Genomic DNA, 8,031 nt, shown 5'->3' with positions numbered 1-8,031 from the left:
TACACTATTGGTCGGAATGCAGACTGATGCAGCCACTGTGGAAAACAGTATGGAATTTCCTCAGAAAACTAAAAATGGTATTACCTTTCAACCCTACAATTCCACTGCTGGGATTATACCCTAAGAACACCCCAATGTTCATAGCAGCACAATTTACAATAGCCAAGTGCTGGAAGCAACATAAGTACCCATCAGTAAATGAATGGATCAAAAAACTAAGGTATTATTTACATGATGGAATACTAGGCAGCATAAGGAAAGAAGAAATTCCTACCCTTTGACACAACTTGGATGGATCTGAAGAGAATTATGCTAAGTGATATAAGCCAGGCTGTGAAAGACAAATACCATATGATCTTACCTTTAACTAGAACCTAATCAACAAAACAAACAAGCAAGCGAAATACAACCAGAAACAATGAAATAAAGAACAACCTGACAGTAACCACAGGAGAGGTGGGAGGAGATAAAGGGGAATAAATAGGGATGGGTTGTCAGGAACCCATTCTATAAAGGACACATGGACAACACCAAAGAGGGATAGGATCAAGGGTGGGAAGTGGGGATACCTGGGGTGGCATGGGGTAGTGGAGGTAAAATGGAAATAAGTGTACTTGAACAACAACAAAAAATGTAAAGAAATGAAAAAGAAGATCAAAACTATAAACAAAAAAGTGGCAACAAATTCACAACTATCAACAATTGAATCTAAAAAACAAACTAAGCAAACAATCAGAGCAAGAACAGAATCATAGATATAGATATCACTTGGAGAGTTATCATCTGGGAAAGAAAAGGAGGAGAATTGGGGGAAAGTTGCAAGGATTAAGAAGCATAAATTGGTAGGTACAAAATAAACAGAGGGATGTTAAAAATAATATAGGAAATGGAGAAGCCAAAGAACTTATGTGCCCAACCCATAGACATGAAATAATAGGGAGGGATTGCTGAAGGGAATGGGGATACTGGGAAGAAGAAGAAAAAGGGAGGAAATAGGGACAACAGTAATAGCATAATCAATAAAACAATTTTATTTATGGGCTCACTTTTCTGTTCCATTGATCTATGTGTCTGTTCTTATGCCAATACCAGACTGTTTTAATGATATGTCCTTGTAATATAGTTTGGTATAAGGTATTGTGATCCCTCCTACTTTGTTCTTTCTCAGAATTGCTGAAGCTATTCAGGGTCACTTATGGTTCCATATAAATTTTTGAAATATTTGGTCTATATCAGTGAAATATGTCATTAGTATTTTAATAGGGATTGTGTTGAATCTATAAGTAGCATGGACATTTTAGTGATGTTAATTCTTCCAATTTGTGAACATGGTATATGCTTCCATTTGTCTGTGTCTTCCTTAATTTCTTCAGTATTGTGTAGTTTTCTGAGCACTGGTCTTTTCCCTACATGGTTAGGTTTATCCTAGGTACTTTATTTTTCTCGTTGCTAGTTCAAATGTTATTTTTTACCTAATTTACGTTTTGGATATTTCATTGTTGGTGTACCAAAAAATGTCTTCAATTTCTGAATATTGACTTTGTAACCTGCCATTTTGTGAAGTTCACTTATTAGGTCAAGTAAGTTTTTGGTGAAGTCTGTAGGATTTTATATACACACTATCATGTCATCTGAAAACAATGACAGTTTTACCTTCTCCTTTCCAATTTAAATGTCTTTTATTTTTTTGTCTTGTCTCATTGCCATTGCTAGAACTTCCAATACTATATTGAATAGAAGTGGTAAAAGCGGACACCCTTGTCTTGGTCCTGATCTTAGGGGGAAACTTTTAGTTTTTGCCCATTGAATATATTATGTTGGCTGTAGGTTTCTCCCATATGGCCTTTATTATGTTGAGGAATGCTCCCTCTATTCCCACTTTGCTAAGTGTTTTTATCATAAATGGGTGCTGTACTTTAGTAAATGTTTTTTTTAGCATCTATTGATATGATCATGTGATTTTTGTCTTTCTTTTTTTATGTGATGTATTACACTTATTGATTTGCAAATGTTATACCATTCCTGCATCCTTGAGATGAATACCACTTGATCATGGTATATGATCTTTTTAATTTATTGCTGGATGCAGTTTGTTAATATTTCGTTGAGGATGTTAGCATCTATGTTAATCAGTGATATTGGCCTATACTTTTCATTCTTTGTTGTGTCTCTGTCTGGTTTGGGGATTAGGACATGCTGGCCTCATAAAAAGCACTTGAGGGTCTTCCCTTTTTTGAATTTTCTGGAATAGTTTGAAAAGAATACAAATTAGCTCTTCCTTAAATGTTTTGTAAAATTCTCCTGTGAAACCATCTGGCCCAAAGCTTTTGTGTGCTGAGAGTTTTTTGATTACTATTTTAATTTCCCTAGCTGCTATTGGTCTGTTCAGGGTTTCTGCTTCTTCTTGATTCAGTTTTGGAAGGTTACATGTTTCTATAAATTTGCCCATTTTGCCCAGGTTTTCAAATATCTTGACATAGAGTTGTTGTGGTCATTTCTTATAATCTTTTGTATTTCTGTGTTATCAATTGTAATTTCTCTTCTTTTGTTTCTGATGTTGTTTATTTGAGTATTCTCTCTTTTGTTCTTGATGAGTTTTGTTAAAGGCTTGTCAATTTTGTACATCTTTTCAAAGAACCAGCTCTGGAATTTATCAAAACTTTATACTGTTCTTTTAGTCTCTATGTCACTTAATTCTGCTCTGATCTTGGTTATTTCCTTCCTTCTATTCACTTTGGGCTTTGTTGTTATTCCTCCAGTTGTTGAAGATGTAGGGTTGGGTTTTCCATTTTAAATGTTTCTGTCTTTTTTAGGTAGGCTTGTATTGCTACCTAACTACCTTTTCAGGACTACGTTCACTGTTTCCCATAGATTTTGGACTGTTGTGTTTTCATTTTCATTGTTTCCAGAAACTTTTTGATTCTTTCTTTGATCTCATTGTTAACCTATTCATTGTTCAATAGCATGTTATTCAGTCTCCATGAACTTGACTATTTCTGAGTTTTTTTCTTGAGGTTGGTTTCTAGTTTTAAGTCTTTATCATCCAAGAAAATTCCTGATATTATTTCAATTTGTTCTTGAATTTGTATCCTATCATGTGGTCTATCTTTTAAAATATTCCATGTGCATTTGAAAAGAATGTGCATTTTGCTTATTTGGGTGAAAGGTTCTGTATATATCAATTAAGTCCATTTGATCTACAGTGTCATTCAGTGTCACAGAATTGTTGATTCTTTGTTTGGAAGATCAAATAGATTTTTGTATTTGGAAGATACAATACATTTTTTACAGTGGGACGTTAAAATCCCCTACTATATGTGTGTTGCTGCCTATGTCTTTCTTGAAGTCCTTCAAGATTTTCCTTATGTATTATAAAATATATCTTTTAACAAAAGAAATACTTTGGCAGATGTGGAGTCTAGCCAGATGGAAGCATAGGTAGATATGCTTCACTTCCTAGCACAACCAAAAGAAGGATAACAACCAATTTATTTTTTTCTTTTACTTTAAATATATTTTATTGATTATGCCATTACAGTTGTTCTATTCCCCTCTTCATTCCCCTCCACCCTGCACACCCCTCCCCCACCATTCCCCCCTTTAGTTTATGACCACGTGTCTCAAGTTCTTTAGATTCTATATTTCCCATACTATTCTTGCCCCCTACCTATTTTCTACCTACCATCTATGCTATTTATTTTCTGTACCTTCTCCCCCCTTCTCCTTCTCCCCCTCCCCTGTTGCTAACCCTCCATGTGATCTTCATCTCTATGGTTCACTCCTGATCTAGCTGTCCTCTTAATTTGCTTTTGTTTTAGGTGTGGTTTTTAATAACTGTGAGTTTGCTGTTCTTTCACTGTTCATCTTTTTTATCTTCTTTTTCTTAGATAAGTCCCTTTAACATTTCATATAATAAGAGCTTGGTGATGATGAACTCCTTGAATTTGATCTTATCTGAGAAACACTTTATCTGCCCTTCCATTCTAAATGAAAGCTTTGCTAGATGGATCAATCTTGATGGAAGTGTAGGTGGACACGCTGTACCTTCTCACACAACCAAGTTTAAAAACAACAAAGTTTTAGCAACAAAAATGCAGCCAAACCACAGACAATTGAACTATATGGAAGTCTGACAACAAACCCTTCAGCCAAACCGGTAAGAGGGGCAGAGCCAGCAGCAGAGCGAGGTCAGGCAGGAAAGATCCACCAACCAACTTGGGCGCGTGACCCAGGCACGCGGGCAGCCATGGGCATATCCCAGGTGTGGAGTAGTGGGTGGACCCACAGAGAACGGACCAAGGTCACACATTCTCGTGCAGATAAACCAGTGAAGTAGCAAGCAGTGAGACAGACCCTGCAGGCCCCAGAGGCAGGGAAAGGGCAGAGGAGACTGCTATTGTCCCTCTCTGACCACCCCCAATTTACAACATCACAAACCAGCGACCTGGGTGGCCCCTCTCTGACCACACTCCCACATACAGTGTCACAAACCAGTGACCTGGGTGGCCCCTCTCTGACCCGCCCCCACATACAGTGTCACAAACCAGCGACCTGGGTGGGCCCACTCTGGTGAACACCTAAGGCTCCGCTCCTCATAGTAACCGGCATGATAACAACCAATTTAAAAACAAATGAAACAAGTGAAACTGCCAGAACATTAGACTGTATGGACGTCCGACAACCAAGGAGTTAAAGAAGAAACATTAGTCCAGTAAGAGGGGTGGAGATGGGCAGTTAGAACAAAGACAATGTACAGTGAGGTGTCAGGTAGCAGACCAGGGGGAATATGAAGTGGCTGGAGGACCAGGCAGTCACACATTCACATGTGAATAAAAACCAGGAGGAACAATTGGAGAGCAAGACAGACCACACAACCCAAGTTTTCAGCACCAGGAAAATAAAACCTCAGAACCTCTGGCTATAAAAACCTGTTCAAGAGAGAGCCAACCTGTCAGATGCAGAGTTCAAATCACTGGTAATCAGGATGCTCACAGAAATGATTGAGTATGGCCACAAAATAAATGAAGAACTGAGGCTATACAAAGTGAAATAAGGCAAAATATACAAGGTTCCAACAGTGAAGGGAAGGCAATGTGGACTCAAATCAATGACTTAGAATGAAGGAAGAAAAAAACATTCAACTAGAACATAATGAATAAACAGAATTTTTTTAAATGAGGAGAGGCTTAGGAACCTCAGGGACAACTTTAAACATACTACCAACATTTGAATCAAAGGGGTACCAGAAGAAGAATAGAAAGAGCAAAAAAATTGAAAATTTATTTGAAAAAACAATGAAAGAAAATTTCCCCAATCTGGTGAAAGAAATAGACATCCACGTTCTGGAAGCTCAATGAGTCCCAAAATATTTGGACCCAAAGAGGGACACACTAAGACACATCATAATTAAGATGCCAAAAATTAAAGATAGAGAATCTTAAAAGCATCAAGAGAAAAGGTGAGAGTTACCTACAAAAGAGTACCATTAAGACTATCAGCTGATTTCTCAAAAGAAACCTTACAGGCAAGAAGGGGCTGGAAAGAAATGTTCAAATTCATGAAAGGTAAGGACCTACATCCAAGATTACTCTATCCAGTAGTTATCATTTAGTGTAGAAGCACAGATCAAGTGCTTCCTGGAGAAGGTCAAGTTAAAGGAGTTCATCATCACCAAGCCCTTATTTTATAAAATGTTAAAATGACTTATCTAAAAATAAGATCAAAACTATGAACAGTAAAATGACAACAAACTCACAACTATCAACAACTTAACCTAAAAAAAATAGTAAGCAAACAACTAGAACAGGAATAGAAATGGAGATCATATGGAGGGTTATCAGCAGGGAAGGGGAGCAGTGGATAAGGAAAAAAGTGCAGACAATAAAAAGCATAATTGGTAGGTACAAAATAGACTGGGGGAGGTTAAGAATAGTATAGGAAATGGAGAAGCCAGAAAAATTATATGTACAATCCATGGACTTGAACTATGAAGGGGAGAAATACTGGAGGGAGTGGGGGTGCCAGGCAGAGGATGGTAAAGAAGAGAGAAAATATGATAACTGTAATAGCATAATCAGTAAAATTTACTTAAAAATAAATAGCCTAATGTGTTGGGAAAGCAGAATTGTGCATAATTTTTTCTACTTTCATATTTTAATGTTGTTATGAAACATTATAGAGTAGTAAGTATATATTTTAAATCTCTCTCTCCAGTAAATCTCTCTAGTGGCCACAGTGATGGAGAGCCATGTATTTGGTAAGCACCTGTGGGATTTTGTTATAGATGGTAAAATTCAGAGCAAAAAGGTCTGCCCTCACATCTCCAGGGCAGCTCACTGCTCTAATACAACAAGTTACCAGGCGGCAGGAGGAGCAGTTTAGCTTAGACAAAGAAGAAATGACACCACCATCAGAAAAACAAACCTCCAGGTATGACTCTAAGGTTGACTCTTCTGAAGAGACACCTTATTGGGACACTGGGACTCTTTTTAAGAAATTGCAACTCTACACTGGACTTTCTGGCCAAATTCACTGCAGCTCCCATTCTATAACTGACCCAGTGTTCACAAGTTACCTCTTTTCTGTGTACATGGTAGCACAGTTGGCTTTGGGCTGGGACAATTCAAAAAGCTTTACCAGTGACTGGGGATAACAAAATGGAAAATCACAAAGCACATCGAAATTCTTAGTCATCTCTCTTACAAAAAAACTGCTTACTCCTTTTCAGTTAGCAAAGCACAATAACACTAACCCCTTTCTGCCTCTTCTTCATCTTATCATGACAGCCACCATCCCCAACATCCACCAAGCAGGGGTCTACTCCTAGACATCATTTTTCAGAGTCTAGACAAAAAGAGAGAGTGGAGTTCTATGGTCATTGGTTTGGTTCCTAAGAATCTACCTCTTTTAAAATTACGAGACATAAGAAATTATCTCACTACAGATAATGACCATGCCTTCCCAGAAGGAGGCCGCCTTAATATTGTGGACAATGTCAGAATACCACATAGCACAACCTTCACATTCACATAAAAGAAGCACACATAGTAACAGAGTGTGGCTGCTCTGAAGCAACCCAGAATTATTTCTATGTGCACAGTTCATCAATTTCTATCACTTTCTCTGGAATTTTATGTATGCTCTTATCTCTCATCCAATGCAGCACCTGGCAGAGGTAACTTCCTATGCATGGTCAGTGAATTAGCACAAGGAGGCAGGACAATACAGAGCAGTTCAATAAAGGAGTTTGGTGTGCCTACAGATAGAGCCAGATACCTTGAGTTCAAATCCTACCATTTGTCAATTACCTAAATCTGCAAAATATATATACATCAGTTTCTTGATCTATAACTTGCAGATTGGAACAGTGATGTCAATGAGGATGATGGTGATGATGATGGCAGCAGTGGTGGGAATGGTGATGATGATAATACAGTTGTAAGGAATTGATAAAATAAGCAGGCTAACCCCTAGCTTAGAGTAAAGCACTCAAAATGCCACCATCATTAGATAACTGCAATTTCAGAGCCATTTCTTCCACTGACTTGCTATGTGATCTCATTTTAGTTACTGGCTCTCTCTGCAACTAGCCCCCCCAGCTAAGAAGTGAAGAAACAATCACTATTGCTGTGAGTTGCCATAAAGAAAACTTCACTATGATTATATTTAGACCATCTTCAATGAGGTCATAAATATCACCACCTAATTGTCATTCTGAGGAGCCCTGCAGAAGGCAAGCAGTCTGGATTGGTAACAATGTTAAAGTTAGACATGCAAAGCTCACAGAAGAGCCATCATAGTTTAGCCAGAGAAGAAATGCAGAAAAAAGTATGAACAATATGTTAATTTGTCTTCTGAATAAAAGGGGTTTTCTGATACAACAGAGTCAGAACAACCTTCTTATTCAAGAGAGGCTCAGTATGTTTGACTGCCATGGTTGATCATGTGCACATCTGACCATAGTGTCTTTATAACATCACACAGCATGTATCACCTTGTGAACAACAGGTATTTGGACCCTCATCTTAGAGA

The sequence above is a fragment of the Artibeus jamaicensis genome, unplaced genomic scaffold (assembly GCF_021234435.1).
Source record: "Artibeus jamaicensis isolate MK-2021 breed Jamaican fruit bat unplaced genomic scaffold, CSHL_Jam_final contig_415, whole genome shotgun sequence".
Lineage (NCBI taxonomy): Eukaryota > Metazoa > Chordata > Mammalia > Chiroptera > Phyllostomidae > Artibeus > Artibeus jamaicensis.
This window is presented reverse-complemented; position numbering follows the sequence as displayed.